This window comes from Mus caroli, unplaced genomic scaffold, assembly GCF_978045245.1.
Source record: "Mus caroli unplaced genomic scaffold, Mus_caroli_1 scaffold_10, whole genome shotgun sequence".
NCBI classification, from domain to species: domain Eukaryota; kingdom Metazoa; phylum Chordata; class Mammalia; order Rodentia; family Muridae; genus Mus; species Mus caroli.
Genome location: NW_028227265.1, coordinates 22,023,413 through 22,040,113, shown reverse-complemented (window position 1 = coordinate 22,040,113; position 16,701 = coordinate 22,023,413). Strand labels below are relative to the sequence as shown.

General features: G+C 46.8%; 1 protein-coding gene across 1 annotated transcript in view; it reads left to right on the top strand.

Moving 5' to 3' along the window:
* The first annotated feature begins 2,391 nt into the window (after nucleotides 1-2,391).
* Nucleotides 2,392-16,701, top strand: part of Wwp2 (WW domain containing E3 ubiquitin protein ligase 2) — a 116,877-nt gene continuing 102,567 nt past the window's right edge. The window contains exon 1 of the mRNA XM_021171082.3: nucleotides 2,392-2,477. The gene's annotated coding sequence lies outside the window, so the exon portion shown is untranslated. The remainder of the gene's footprint in view (nucleotides 2,478-16,701) is intronic.

The following is a 16,701-nucleotide window of genomic DNA, read 5'->3' as shown; positions in this document are numbered from 1 at the left end:
AATTTCCATTTCTGAATTAAAACAACAGTTGGATTCCCTTGAAGGAATGCTCATATAAAATTGGAGAGAATTGGACATACTTCTCAGGAGATAAAGGAAACTATGTATGACTTGGGGGGGGGAGACCTGCCATTTTTATGGTAATTGATCAAGAGTAATTAGGAAAAAAGTCTTGTCATGGTAGAGGAAAACTTCAAAAAGAAAAACAGATGAAGACATAAATCAAAAAGTACCTGTCTCTATCTTCTTGGTGCCCTGGCTAACTACTCTGTTATCAGCGCTGGATGGATCTTTAATTCTCATTCTCATTGGATCTTTAATTCTCATTCTCATTGGCTGAATGATAGGGCTGTGCATCTTAAACTATGTGGCCGGTTACCTATCAGTGTATCTGTCCAGTAAATTAATGGTCCTTAGGACCAACTACACTTCTTTCTTTATCTTTTTGAAACAGAGTTTTTCTATGTAGCCCTGGCTGTCCTGGAACTTGCTCTGTATGTAGACCAGGCGGGCCTTCAATTCACATAAATTCTTTTGCTTCTGCCTCCTGAGTGCTAGGACTGAAGGTATACACCACTGTCTGGCCCAATTACACCTCTTTAGAGCAGGGTGAATCCATGACTTGACTCATTCACTACGGACTGACTCCATGATGGAAGTACCACTTTGGCCATAAAACTCAGCACACAGACAGCACCACCTGCCAACATGAAAACAGAGACCTGGTGGTGGTGGTGGGGGGGGGGGGGCAGGTGAGATGGCTCAACGGGTAAGAGCACTGACTGCTCTTCCGAAGGTCCTGAGTTCAAATTCTAGCAACCACATGGTGGCTCACAAACACCCATAATGGAATCTGGCGCCCTCTTCTGGTGTGTCTGAAGACAGCTACAGTGTACTTATAATAATAAATAAACAAAAATCTTAAAGAAAGAAAGAAGACAGAGATCTAATCCACCAAAGTCCCCAGTTCTGGGAAAGTCTCTAGATGTATTCACCTCACCTTTTGGCTTCTGTAGTTCTGCTGCTATCTGTTTCTGCTAACTGGAGCATTTCGACCCAGAACGTGAATTTTGCGCTTAAAACCTCGCCCAGAGAAAGGCTAGATACTACACAGGAATCCTCAACACCCAGTGTAGTCACAGGGTGGCTAATAAAGACTTTCTCTTGGTAGATACCCCACAGCAAAGGCACCCGACACGCAGGTGGTACACAGATGCACTTCAAGAGAAACAGCTATGTAATAAAATACTAATGAAAACGTAATATTTCAGTTAGCAAAAACAAACCCAACAAAAATCCAGGTAATCAGAACAATTAACTCGGTGGTGGATGCCAGCTTAGGTTACATAAAATCTTGCCCCACCTGTCTCCTCTCTCACCCCTAACCCTCCACCCCAATGGTATAAACTGGTAATCCTAACTTCTCAGAGGCTAAGGCAATAGAATTAAAAGTTCTTGGCTAGTTGGAGCATTTTAAATAAGACCCTGGTTCCAAATCTGGTTCCAAATAAAAACCAGAAAGGAAGCAAAATGGCTGGGAACATAGGTCACTTGTGACGCCCTGGATTAGTCACGTTCAACTGTCAATCTTGCAAAACCCAGAAAGTTTCTGTTGTCCAGGCTACGGTGAGGTATGTCTACAATGCCAGGAATCAGGTGGCCAAGAACAGTGCTGGGTTCCAGGTCAGCCAGGTTACTTACATAGATTCCGTTTGTTAATTCATAAGGTTCAGTTTACTTCATAGGGGCGGGGGCTGGGGGCTGGAGGGGGGGTAGGAGTTGGTCCCTATGGGGAAGACACGTAGGGACTCGGGGAAAAGTTTTGAAAGGGTGTCAGGTCGTCGTGTGTCAAGTCCCATGCTCCACTTCCGTCCCTCTTTCCAGTTTTGCTTCTTGGAACAACAGCAGATGCCTTACAAAGGCCAGGGCATTTATACTTCTAGAACTGAGAACAAGGCCTTACACAGAGTTGGCACAAGCTAACGACATTACATGGGATGCTCAAGTTTGATCAGTATACATCTGTGGTGTCAAAACATCCTTTGCAAATTTGGGGACATGCTTAGAGTTACACGGTTTATCTGACACTCAAGTTTAAGGGGGGGGGGGAGAGCACTGTTTTTTATCCAGCAACTCCTGCAAGACTTGTTGACTTAACTGATCGGATGGTCTTCTCCCACCTGTACCATGGCGGGAAAACAACTCTACCTGCTTCCAAAGGCATACATAAAGCCCCTGGGGCCCGGTGAGCCCTCATTTTATACGTCTGCTCGGGCACAGCCCGGGTGATCCTTGCAATCCCGGCCCTGAGCGGGTCAAACGCTCGCCGCCCGGGTCTTAGGTGGTCCGCACCTGCGCGCCCCGGCCAGCCTCTTCCGGGTCAGGTGACCGCGCGCGCCCACGTGACCCGGCCCGAGTGCGGGCGCTGGAAGGCGGAAGTGGAGCGGAGTTAGGCGCCGCTGGTGTGGCCGCGGCAGGTAGGTGGCGCGGGGGCACTGGGGGACTCGGCAGCGAGCGGGCGGCGCGGGGCAGCCAGGGGGCGGCGGGCGGCGCGAGGGGCCGGGGGCGGCGCGGGGCGGGCGCCGGGGGGCGGCGGCTTCCTGTGGGAGGGGCCTGGCGCGCGGTTCCGGCCTCCGAGGAGGGATGTCCCGGCTCGCGCCCGGGCGGGGTGGGCGCGGGGCCCGGCGGGAGTCGCCCGCTGGTGGCGCTTCCGGAAGGAGACCCCCCAGCCCCGGGTGCCTGCGGTGCGGAGGAGCCGCGTCTGACTGGGAAGGGGGCCCGACCTCAGCCGGGGAGACTCGTTTGCTCCCTGGAAGGGGCTGCCTGGGAGTGGGCGTCTGGCTTGTAGGGACAGGGAGAAAAAAATCTGGACGATGCGGCCTGGACCCCATTCCGAGAGTCTTTTTCCTTCTGTCCTCTTTAAAGAGGATGGCGACCGGAGACTTTGATACCGGTCCTGTTCAGTTCTTTAAACTTCAGGAGGGATCCCTGAGTCTTGATCGTCTGACTCTGGTCACACCCACTTTGCCCAGTTTGGGTAGGGTTTCCACTTGTTGGGAGCCTTGCCCATCAGATCGTCTTTCTTTGAGATGCTCCCGGATCGGGTCATCTTGGAGGCCACCAAAAAAAAAAAAAAAAAAAAAAATTAAAGACGTGTAGGTGCTTTGCTGTGATCATAACAAGACTTTTAACCTACACTGTTGTCAGCGACCTGGGCCGGCGTTACTTCAGCAACGCATTGACTGCTGAAGTCTTGGACAGTTGAAAGTCTACCCAAACCGATTTGAGACGTTACCTCTTAAGCTTAAATTATGCAGCTTCCTTTACCATGTGACTGCTTATCTTGACCAGCTGTGACTAGGTGGGGTGACTGAGAAGTTTCTCTTGTGTTCCTTAGAACTGTGACCTAGATCGTAGTTTTTGAGGTTAAAATACCCATCTTAAGATTCTTCATCCTCTAGGCCGAGGCATAAAGATGGCTCCAAGTTCCAAGCCAGCCTGGGCTACCCTGTAAGACTTAGAAACAAACAGGCCACCCTCTTTTCCCTTCACTTTTGTTAAGGTTTGCAGAAGTGAAGCAAAGTTTATGAATACAATGAAGGTCAGGGTTCAAATGGGACATTGACAGGAGCCAGAATCACAGGTCGCTAGGGGGAAAAAAAGCACTTTGCATTAATATATTAGGAGTTGAAGACTTGGGGGTATATTACAAGCATTTAAAAGTTAATTTTTGTAGCAGTCTCGAGAAGTCATTCACACTTTATAGATAACAAGCTAAGAGAATTGACTTAAAATAAAAGATATATTTTTGTGTGTGTGTTCCTGTGTGTATGTGCCCACCGAGGACAGATGAGAGCATTGGGTCCTTTGGAGCTAGAGATACAGGTGGTTGTGAGCCTCTGGATTTACATGCTGGGAACTGACCTTTGGTCCTGTGGAAGGGCAGTGAGTGCTTCCGCCTGCATCTCTTTAGTCCGAACCTGGCTGACATCCTTGTTTTTCTTCCTTGTTTACTGTCTTCTTCCTGCTAGGACTGTAAATCATTCAAGGGCAATGATCCGATTTTACATGACTTCTTTGGCTACTAGCCCCAGGCCTGGGATGTTAGGAGTACTTGGTCAGGGTTTGAGAAGTCAATGAGTTTTTAAAGGTCACACTGCTCGGTGTATGTGGAGAACAAGGGGTTAGAGTGTAAGTTTCCTGTCCCTTTCTCTGTTTAGTGTTACTGGTCTATGGGAAAACCAGAAGCATAAGAAAAAGGCTTCAGTTGTCAGTCTCTTACTTTTTTTGTTGTTGTTGTTGAACATTGTACCTTCCCACTTCCCTTCTTTTTGTAATTTTTTATTTTATTTTTTCCTTTTGAGACAGGCTCTCAGTAAGTTGCCTGGGGTGGCCTCAAACTCCTGTAGCTCAGGCAAGCCTTGAACTTGTGATCCTTCTGCCTCCAACACAACAGTAGTTAGGATTTGAGGCCAGTACCACCAGGTCTAACCAGGTCTATCTTAGTCTTTCATTTAGTGACTACATCCCCATCTGCAAAGAACTGATACCAGATTCTCATTATTTTTATTTTGGTTATTTATTTGAGACAAAAGTTTTATTGCGTAGACCTGGCTGGCCTAGAACTCATAAAGATCAGCTGCTTCTGCCTACCAAGTGCTGGGATTAAAGCTGTGTGCTATTAGCCGGGCGTGGTGCCAAACGCCTTTAATCCCAGCACTCGGGAGGCAGAGGCAGGCAGATTTCTGAGTTCGAGGCCAGCTTGGTCTACAAAGTGAGTTCCAGGACAGCCAAGGCTACACAGAGAAACCCTGTCTCGAAAAACCAAAAAAAAAAAAAAAAAAAAAAAAAAAAAAAAAAAAGCTGTGCGCTATTCACTATGCTCAACTTCTCTCCCTGTCTGGTCCCGTCCAGTCCTGGCCGGTCCCCTCCCCTCCCTTCTCCCCCCTCCCCCTCCCTCTCTCTCTGAGACAGGGTCTTTTAGCTTTTTGATAGAAGGTAGGTTTTAGCCCAGGCTGGCCTCAAACAGGTTATGTTGCGGAGGAACTTATGATAGATTCTCTTGTCTCTACCTTCTAAGACCTGGGGTCTCGGGCCTTCATTCACCATTGTGCTTGGCTCAGCGTCTCTTCTCATCCAGTTCCAGATCTCTGAAGGTTGCATTGCTTCATTCACAGATGAAGAAACCGAGGCTTACTGAAGTCCTGATGTTAGATTCTAGAACCAGTAAATAAATGCAAGAGTTGGCTCTCTCCCTCTATGGGTCCTGGGAACTGAGCTCTAGTTGTCAGGCTTGCTGGCAAACACCTTTACCCAATGAGCCACCTTCTCTACAACCTAGTTCTGTTCTTCCTAGACCTATTACTTTTAATTCATAGAAGCGATAAAAAGTTCCATTTTAAAATATTTTTAAAAATATGCTATTAGGTTGGGTATAAGTGCCTGTAATCTAAACACTTGGGAGGCAGAGGCAGGAGGATTGCTGGGAGTTCAAATATTCAGCTATATCTTGGGTTACGAAAAGAGGAAGAAAGAAAGAAAGAAATGAAGGAAGGAAAGAAAGAAAGAAAAAGGGAGGAAGGAAGGAAGGAAGAAAGACATGTAGAAAAAAAAACAGAATAGGATAAGAGAAAAAATCATAATTGTACAGTGTAACTGATAATGCTGAGAAAACCCTGCTTGCTCTATACTTGTGTGCAGTCTCATTCCATTGCAGGGTAATTTATAAGCTGAAGAAGTTGGTCTTGGGAATGGAGGCTGGGAAGTCTGAGGTGGAGCGTGTGATGGTTTGTATATGCTTGGCCCAGGGAGTGGCACTGTTAGGAGGTGTGGCCTTGTTGGAGTAGGTGTGTCACTGTTGGCATGAGCTGTAAGACCCTTATCTTAGCTGCCTGGAAGCCAGTCTTCCACTAGCAGCCTTAAGATGAATATGTAGAACTCTCAGCTCTGCCTGCAGCCTAAATACTGCCATGCTCCCACCTTGATAATAATGGGCTGAACCTCTGAACCAATAATCCAGCCCCAATTAAAGGTTGACCTTTATAAGACTTGCCTCGGTCTTCGTGTCTGCTCACAGCAGCAGTACATCCCTAACCAAGACAGAGGCTCTACTCTTGGAGGGCCTTTCTGCTAAGTTATTCCATGGTAGAAGGCAAGAGAACAAGCTTATGCACAGGACTAGGGGCCCTGGTAGTGTTCTGTGAGCACCAGGCCTCTCAGGACCTCATTTCTTAGTCCCTCCTCCCAACCTGTTGCACTAGGGTGCAACACATACACTTTGGGGACCCATTCAAACCATAGCTTCTGCCACAGTTGTCTTTTCCAAGGAAAATATTCTTCCCTCAGTGGATGGTTGTACACCTCTACTTTATTACAGGCCTTGTTCTGGAGTTTGGCTGTTCAGTATGGAGGCCGCTGATCACATAGCTGTCAAAGCCTGGTACAGCCTATGAATGTCAAATACATCAGAATTTGGAGATTCAACACGAAAACTGCAATGTTGCATTGATTTTTGTTTGCTTGTTTGTTTATTTGTTTGGTTTTGTGACAGGATTTCTCTGTAGCTCTGGCTGCCCTGGAACTCACTCTGTAGATTGGGCTGGCCTCAAACCCACAATGATCTTCCTGCCTTGGTCTCTGGAGTGCCGGGATTAAAGGCATGTGCTGGCTCCAACTGATGTTTTTATATTCTAGTAAAATCATATAAATGTAATCTATAAGTGGTAATATTTTATATTTACTGTGTTAAAGACAATATAATTAAATGAGTTTCAGCAGGGTGTATGTAGTGACTCATGCCTGTAATCTTAGCAGTCCTGTTTTGGGGGTGGTAGGAGCAGGTCTCACACTTGCTCAGTGTTCAGACTTTCTGGAATTTATGTTGTAGCTCAGGCTAGCTTTAAATGGACACTCCTTCTGCCTTAGCCTCTTGGGTGCCAGGATCACAGGTGTGCTGCCTCTTGTCTGAAGTCCCAAAGGGGAGAAGGCATGGAGCACAGAACCGAGTGAGGGTACCACAGTCCAGGTGACGGGAAAAAGGGGATCAAATGGCTGGAGGGAGAAACACCTTGACAGGTTTGGGGATCAGCCAGGAACCCAGCATGGCTGGAGAAGGCTAAGTGAGCAGAGAGAATGAGTTCACTGGGGTTTGGGGTGTGGGAGGAAACACTGGGCAGGCCAGGGAAGGCCTTGTGGGCCTTTGTGTGAATGCTGGTTTTCACAGGATGAGTGAAGCATTTGAGCTGAGAGTGGATACTGTCCTGCCCTTCGACAGGCAAACGGCGATTTCTGTGAGGAGGAGGAAGGAGCCAGGGTAGAATCAAAAAGATGTGAGGAGGACGGGGATCTATTCTGAAGCTCAGCCAGTAGGATCTGTGGATAAGGAGACTTGGGTATGGAATGTGAGAGGACAAGAGCAGGCAAAGGTGACTCCCAAGGTTTGGGTATGAACAGGGAGAAATGGAGTTATCATTAAGTGGGGGAGAAGAGCTGGAGATGTGGCCCAGTTGGTAGAGTATTTGCCTAGTGCATAAAGCCTGGGATCTGACCTCTCCCCAGCACAGCATAAACGGGATGTGGTGGCACATATCTGTAATCCCAGCACTCGGGGTGGAGGCTGGAGGAGGGTTAGAGGTCAGTCAGTGGGATCATCCTTTGGAATCCAGCCTGGGCTACATAAGACCCTGTCTCAGGAAACAAAAACATAGGGAGAGACTATAGGGCAGTCAGGGCTTAGGTTCAGTTTTGTTCACATTGATTGAACAAGGCCTAGTATCAACCCGAGAGAAAATGCTGGGGCAATTCAATGAGGATGTCAGGTGGCAAGCAGGGGCAGGAGGTATGTACATGGGAGCTGTTATTGTGTAGCCTGGAGTCGAGACTGGACAAGGTCACCCAGAGAGGAGTGTGAATGTACGTCCAAGAAGAATGTTGCTGTTGAGTTTGAACTTGTAGGTAAATCTCAGTTGACACTGGGCCATGTCTGAAGACCACCTAACTACTGCAGGGAAGTTGGGTCTCTTCTTTTTCATTTAAAGGCACCCCTCCCCCAACACACACACACACACACACACACACACTTTTTTTCCCCCAAGACAGGGTCTCACCATGTATCCCTGGCCATCCATCTGGCTTTGAACTCAGAGATCCACCTGCCTTTGCCTCCCGAGTTCTGGGATTAATGTTGTATGCCGCCACCTCTCAGCTAAGACCCCTCTTTTTTCTGTTTGTTTGTTTGTTTGTTTGTTTTTTAAAGATTTATTTATTTAATTTCATGTATGTGAGTACACTGTCACTGTCTTCAGATACACCAGTGGAGAGCATCAGATCCCCATTACAGATGGCTGTGAGCCACCATGTGGTTGCTGGGATTTGAACTCAGGACCTCTGGAAGAGCAGTCAGTGTTCTTATAATTGCTGAGCCATCTCTCTAGCCCTTCTGTTTGTTTTTTATTCAAGACAAGATCTTAATATGTAGCCCTGTCCTACAATTCACTATGTAGACCAGGCTGGCCTTGAACTCAAGGGATCTTCCTGCCTCTGCCTCCCAAGTGCTAGTATTACAGAAAGGCCCTTTTGAAAACAACAAACTGATGGGTTTCTTTTGCTCTAGTTGAGAAGGTTGTTTTTCCAACTCCTATCTTGTAGTACTTCTGAAATCAGCTCAAGTGCCAGGTTTAGGAGTTTTGGCTTTCTGGGTTGGCGGTCAGTTTATGAGCATCCAAGGATGGAAAGAGAAATGCAGGCAGGACAGTAATTGGGTTTTTAAAGTTTAAAATACCAGCTTTACCAAATACATGTTGAGCATAGTGCATTCCCCTCCTCTGCCCCCATCCCCAGCCTGCTATCTCATAGATTTAACACAAATGGAACCTTGTAGTGGGTGAGTGTGGTGGTTTGAATAGGTTTGGCCCCCATAGTCTCATGTGCTTGAATTCTTGACCCATGGAGAGTAGCACTATGAGGAGGTGTGGCCTTGTTAGAGGAGGTGTGTCACTGTGGAGGCGGGGCTTTGAGGCCTTAAATGCTCACCCTACGCCCAGTGTGAAACACATCCATTCTCCTCCTGGCTGCCTTTGCATCAAGATGTAGAACCCTGGGCTCCTCCTGCACCATATTTGCCTACATGCTGCCATGCTTCCCATGGTGATGATAATGGACTAAACCTCTGAAACTGTAAGCCAGCCCAATTAAATGTTTTGTCCTTTTTAAGGGTTGCCTAAGACAGTGGGTGACCCTTGGATTTCAATCTTGGTCTTGGGATCTGAAGTTCTTATCAGGAAGACAGTGGATTCATGAACATCAAGACAGATTGTGATCAGGTTAGGGCACACACATGGAGGTCAGAGGACAACGTTCAGGAGTTGTTCTTCCCTTCTACCATGTGGGGTGGATTCAGATCCTCAGCATTGCCAGCAAACACCTTTTCCCTGGAGCCAGGCTGGCTTAAGAGAGCATTAGAGTCCCTGTATAATTTAGGACTGTGCCGGATTCTACAAGAGCTGACATCCTGTTCTCAGGAAAGATCTCATTCCTTTGATTCTAGCTAGAACCTGTTTAGAAGGTTGTGGATCCCTGTTCTCCTCATTGCCCTTGGTTTAGAAACAGTGATTTGGGTGGCAGTCCCTTCTAGGTAGTGCCAAGTCTCTTGACTCAGGGCGGGCCTCTTCCTCTGGTTACTCATGCATTCTCTGTGGGGTTTGTCCTGAGGTCTGTTTTGCCATCTCTATTATTATTACCTTCCATGACATATGTGTGTGTGTATGTATGTATGTATGTATATGTGTGTGTATACATATATATATATATATATACACATACATATATATACATATACACACACACACACACATTGATCAGATGAAATATTTTCTCCTGTTGCTTTCTAACTAGCTGGGTATTCCACTGCATAGCTGCTGACATCATCTGTGATGTCATGAGCACAGCCACCATCCACATGGCAGCCCACAGGCTGTACAATACCTAGGATCTCCTTAATGGTTCCAGAAAGTTCCCTAGCTAATGACTGGAGTCTTGTCAGTGGGGGTGGTGTAGACAGTCTCATCACAAGTGAGATTTCCACTGTGTTTACTTTTTTTTTCCTTTTTCTGTCTCTTGGTGGCTTCTTGAAGCCTTTGATGATGAGCAGAGGCAGAGCCTGTAACCTTAGTCCAGCCTGTCTGCTCTGAGTAGTCAGTTTCACCATTACCTTCCCATCACCAGTTGCCCATCTCGGGGGCCAGGGTGATGTGGTGCTGGTCCCACCTCCAGTGTACCTCAGGCACACCACTTTGGTCTCCCCTCCAGTGTACCTCAGGCACACCACTTTGGTCTCCCCTCCAGTGTACCTCAGGCACACCACTTTGGTCTCCCCTCCAGTGTACCTCAGGCACACCACTTTGGTCTCACCTCCAGTGTACCTCAGGCACACCACTTTGGTCTCCCCTCCAGTGTACCTCAGGCACACCACTTTGGTCTCCCCTCCAGTGTACCTCAGGCACACCACTTTGGTCTCACCTCCAGTGTACCTCAGGCACACCACTTTGCTCTCACCTCCAGTGTACCTCAGGCACACCACTTTGCTCTCACCTCCAGTGTACCTCAGGCACACCACTTTGGTCTCCTTAGGGTTGAACTTGGGCTGTGAGGTGGAGGTGGCTGGTGGCCTCTTTCCAGCAGAAAGCTCCCTTCCAGTTTTTACATGCTGTTTGGCAAAGTTTTTGAAATGTGATTGTTTTTCACTTTGGGCCTCTGGTGAATGGAGGACAATTCAGTGCTGGATGCTGGAAAGAGGCCAGGAAAGAAGCAGGCGTGTGTTGGAAAAATCTGGCTTGAGGGTGGGAAGGGAAGGAGAGATCTGTGGGACAGACTCTTCCACATCTTTTAGAAGAGGATCCAGGGATGGTCTTTCCTAACAAATACACCCTGCCTGTTTCTCTCTCGTTTAGGATGTGGATGCTAGGGATTGAACCCAGGCCTTGTACAGATTAGAAAGCACAGCATCTCTGAGGTCCAGTGCTGCCCTGCCTCCCTTTTTCTCTTAAGATGGTCTCAGTCGGATACTCAGATTGGCTTTGAACACTGTTGTAGCATAGGCTGGCCCTTGGGATTCTTCTGCCTCAGCTCAAGGTTACAAACCTATGCCACTAGGCCAGGCTGGCTCCACTTCTCTTCTTCCTTCTCTTCTTCCTCTTCCTCTTCTGCTTATTTTGTGTGTATGGGTTGTTTAGGAAATACCGGGTATTAAACCAGTGCCAGTCATGAGCTTTGCTCCCACCTCTGCCTTGTGAGTGCTGGCATTAAAGGAGTCTTCTTATTTATTTATTTATTTATTTATTTATTTATTTATTTTGAAGCAGGGTTCCATGTAGCCCAAGGTGGCCTCAAATTTTCCATGTAAGTAAAACTGGCCTTAAAATCCGGATCCTTCTTTCCCTACCTCCTGAGTGCTCAGCTTAAAGTGTTGTCCTCTTACTCTCTCTCTTAGTTAGTCTAGGTTGGCCTGGAACCTCATTATAACACATAGCCAAGAATAACCCAGAACTCTCTCCTAGAGGTAGGAGGATCAGGAGTTCAAGGCCATCCTCAGTTCTATGAAGAGTTGGAGCAGATTTTGTTAGAACCAAAGAGGAAAGTTAAAAGCAAAACAGAAGTAAAGCTGAGTGGTGAGTGCAGACTGACGGTGTGGCATGTGTGCTGTGTGTAGAGTGGCAGGGCTTTCTTGGCGTGGTCAGGCCTGGGCTCCTTACATCCTGAGCACCGAGAAGAAGAAGGTGGATCTGGAGGCATGGCTCACTTGCCATCCAGAGTACCCAAGTTCAGGATCCACACAGTGGCTCACAACTGCATGCAGTTCCACTTCTAGGGCATCCAACACCCATGGGCCTCTCTGGGCAGCTACACGCCCTTGGTGCACATAAGAACTCATGTAGGTATGCATACAAGTAAATTAAAAGCAAATTAATAAGTAATTATTAAAAAACCTAAACAAACAAGGAAAGAAAACAGTGAATCAACCAGTCTTTACAGCCCAGTGTCCACGACAGACAAATGGATAAGTAGAGGGTAGAGCTGTTTAATGGAGCAACATTCAGCCACAAAAGGGAACATACGCATTACAGTGACCTGAAACACTCCATGAAAGAAAGCAGTTACAAGACTACACACAGGTCGCGTGACTGCATTTGTATGAATTGTCTGGAGTAAGCAAATCCACCATGACAAAAATAGGCTGATGTTTGCCTGGAGCTGGGGGAGGGGAGGTGGGCTAGTATTGACAGGGTTTATTTGGGAGTGATGAAATGGTCTGGAATCGGAGCTGATGGCAGCTCAGCTCCAATGCTAATAAAAACCCACTACAATATGTGCCTTAAAAGGATGAGTTTGGAGTGAGGGATGGAGCATAGTGTGTTCGAGGAAAGCCCTGGGTTCTGTCTCCAGCTTCTCACAAACCAGGTTTGATGGTGTGTGTCTGTCTTGCCTACGGAGGCAAGAGGATCTGAAGTTTAAGGTTACATAGTAAGTCTGAAATCAATCTTGGCTAAAGAGTATTTGTCTTTTTTTTTTTCTTTCAAGACAGGGTCTCTCAATGTAGCTCAGGCTGTCCTGGAATTCACTATATAGATTAGACTGGCCTTGAACTCACAGAGGTCTGCCTGCTTCTGTCTCCTGAGTGCTGTGATTAAAGGTGTGCATTACTACACTCATTTAAGAGAATTTATTTTTTAAAAAGAGGACAGTAAGCTGGATATGGTAATGCATGCCCTTAGCCCCCAGCACTTGGAGGCAGAGGCAGGTGGATGTCTGAGTTTGAGGCCAGTCTGGTCTACAGAGCATGTTCACAGTAGCCAGGGTTACACAAAGAAACCCTGTCTCAAAAACAAAACAAAACAAAACAAAACAACAACAAAAAAAGGAGAATAAATTTATGGCATATGAATTATGGTTCAGGAATAATAATTAGAGATGGCTCACTCTTGTTTCAAATGCACCCTCTGTGTCTGGCAGGCCGAGTCATGATTCTGAGATAGTGCAAGGTCTGGGGTGTAGCTTAGTATTAGAATACTTAACTGGTAAGCCTGAGGTTCTGGGCTTGATGCTCTGCAGAAAAGATACAAGGATACTTAACTGGTAAGCCTGAGGTTCTGGGCTTGATGCTCTGCAGAAAAGATACAAGGAAAAGAAGGATTCTTGTAGCCAAACTCCATCTCTTACCTTGTGTCATTGAACTTCCCTTTGTTTCCAGCTGGGCACATGAAAAGTTTTCTGTACTGGAGCTTGAACCCAGGGCCTTGCTGTGCTGTGCCAAGCCACATCCCAGCATTACTAAGTGTGAGGTACCAACAGGCTGATGGTCTGTGTGCTAGGACCTCAGTGAAGAAAGTGGTTCAGAGCTGGGCGTGGTGGCGCACGCCTTTAACCCCAGCACTTGGGAGGCAGAGGCAGGTGGATTTCTGAGTTCGAGGCCAGCCTGGTCTACACAGTGAGTTCCAGGACAGCCAGGACTACACAGAGAAACCCTGTCTCGAAAACAAACCAACAAACAAACAAACAAACAAACAGGCAGGGGACTTGGAGCAGCCAGTGCTCCCTGCTTCCCATGTAGTCTTTTATTTCTTTTTCTTTTTTTTTTTTTTTTCAGTCTTTTATTTATTTATTTTTGACGCTGGTTTCTGTGTGGCCCTGCTATCCTGGAACTTTCTTTGTAGACCAGGCTGGCCTCAAACTCAGAGGTCTACTTGCCTCTGCCTTCTGAGTTTAAATAAAGGTTGATGAGTTCAAGGCCATCATGGGCTATAGGAGACGATGTCTTAAAAAACAAAATGTGGGTCTGGAGAGATGGCTCAGCGGGTAAGAGCACTGACTGCTCTTCCAAAGGTCATGAGTTCAAATCCCAGCAACCACATGGTGGCTCACAACCATCCTTAATAAGATCTGATGCCCTCTTCTAGTGTGTCTGAAGACAGCTACAGTGTACTTAGATATAATAATAAATAAATCTTTAAAAAAAACAAAAACAAAATGTGGGGCTGCAGAAGGAGCTCAGGAGTTAGGAGCACTAGCATGGAGTGGGAAGGACTGAAGCATGGATCCAGCACCTGGGTAACAGCTGCTGTTCCTGGCATGCTTGAACCCTATCCTGGTGCAGCACTGAGACAGGAGCATTACTGGGAGCTGCTACCTTCCAGTTTAGCCAATGAAACTTGAGTCCCAGCTTCAAGAAGAGACCTTGCCTCACAGGAGTAAGGAGAGTGATAGAGGATGACACAGCAGCATCCCTTTCTGGCCTCCAATGCACATAAGTACGTGTGCTTACACACACAGGTTAAAAAAAAAAAAAAAACAACTTAAAACAAAGCTGCCTGTCAAGCCTTGCGTGGATAGTTAAGCTCAGAGGTAAAATGCCATTTTATTTATTTAGAAATTGTGTGAATCGACTTACATTGGAAAAGGACAGGAGTTTTGCTGTCTTCCCCACCTTTCAATGGCCGAGTACTGTCTGCAGAGGTGAAGTCTGTATATCTAGCCCTTGGTCTCCTTTCTCCCCTGCCTGTCTCGGGCACATAAGCCATTTTTCTGACTTTCTTTTCTTTCTTCTCTTCTCCCTCCTTCCTGTTTACTCTCCCCTACTCTGTCTTTCAGAGGCACATGTAAACATGTCCTCATTACTAGCTGGAAAGAGTTACTAGTCCTCTGCGTTTCTGAGTCACATTGGAACACACTCTGTGTTCAGGTTTTATAAGCTCCCTTTAGTCTTGCGGTACAGCCCATTGCTAGCCCCAGACTCTGGCATCTATCTAGACCTCCTGTCTGGTGTTCACTGATGCGTATGGACACACCCGGCACACTGTCTTCACCCTCTAGTTGTGTGGTTCATTTTCTTTACGGGCACATAGGAGGGTTTTACAGTTCACATAGCTTCCCTTGCAATGGTCAGGTGGTATCTGGCTAATTGGATCTGGAATGGCAGACAAAGCTCACATCAGTGTTCATAAATGGCGGGCTGTAATTATGAAGGACTGGAGAGAGATGGTGTTGGTGGAGTTTTGGGGCCCATTTCTCCTAATTCTCAGCTGGCCTTGCTCTCCCTGAGCTTGCTCGCTTTTCTTTTCTTTTTTTTTTTTTTTTTTTTTTTCTGACTTCTTTCCTTTTGTTTCTTCTCCTTCTCCTTCCCCCCTCCACCTCCCCTCTCATCCTTCCCCCTCCCCATCCTTCTTCTTCTCCTCCCTCTCCCTCTCTCTCCTTCTCCTTTTTATTGGATATTTTATTTATTTACACTTCCTTGTGAGCTTTCTTTTTGCACTTGTCTTTGCTTTTGTTTTGGGCATTAGTTGTAGATCAAGGTACTTTGTTTTTCTCCTTAACAAATCCATGTGGAAGCTCCAGGTTTCATTGTCTGGACCTTTGGACCAAAGGCCAAAGGTCAGGAGAGCAAGCTGCTTCAGAACCTACCCTTACTGCAGTTGCCTTAGGGAAGGGAGTGTCCGAACCCGACATCAAGATTTTAAAGTCTATAAATAGTGGGTTTCCAGCTCTGCCAGCCTAAGCCTCAGTTCATGCACTGACCCCAGGGCATTCGATATGCTGTCATTTCCCCTTAAAACTGTAGTTCATTTAGAAAACATGCTCAGGCTTACGGATGGCTCAGAGGTGGAGATAACTCTCCTGAGAGCTCTGGCGTGGGTCTGCAGGGTGACGCAGTGGTTAAGACCACTGCTGGTTGTTCTGGATGACCCAGGTTCTGTTTCCAACACCCACACGGTGAGTCACGCCCATTCATAACTCCAGGTCCAGGATTCAACGCAAGCCTTTTCCTGGCTTCTGTGGGCACCAGACATGCAAAACGGTTCACATACATGCACACAGGCAAAACACTCATACACATAACATAAAAATCTAAAAATGTCTAAAGCATTAAAAGATAAATGTTGCTCACACAGTTAGAGTTTCTCAGTCTCTGTTTCAGTTCCTGTTGTGGCGGAGGGACCTTATGGTTTAGTGTCAGTGACTCTGTCCTCTCCATGCCGCCATGTTTCCTTACACTGTATGTCCCCTGTGACAAAGCTCACAGGTTCACTGTGCCTAGGCTGCACGCCCCTCCTCCTCTCCTCCCCCTGCCCCTGTTCAGGAATAGTGAATGTGATTTGGATCCTCATCTTTCCAGGGTGGTGTAGCCCCATTTTAGAAACAACTTAAAAAGCAGAAAGGCCCCCAGAGAGTTGTGGGTTCTAGAAGCTAGCACTTAAGGCATGAGAGCTCATGTCGGGTCCAGTGTTGTCTGCTCAGTCATGGGGAGGGGACTGAAAATCACTGTTGGAGGTGGTAACAGGATTCTGGGGATCTTGAGCTATAGAATACTGTACTGTTTTTTTTTTTTGTTTTTTTGTTTTTGTTTTTTTTGAGACAGGGTTTCTCTGTGTAGTCCTGGCTGTTCTGGAACTCACTTTGTAGACCAGGCTGGCCTCGAACTCAGAAATCCTCCTGCCTTTGCCTTCCAAGTGCTGGGATTAAAGGCGTGTACCACCACTGCCCGGCTTAGTTTTTGTTTTGTTTTGTTTTAATCTAAGGAGCATTCTGGAGGTTTCCACCAGAGTTAAAGTATCTAGGGTTAGAGGTATAGTTCTGGCAGAGGGCTTGCCCGTCCTGAATACAGCTCTGGGTTGATGGTTTGTTTTATTTTGTTTTTGTAATCTAGACTAGCTT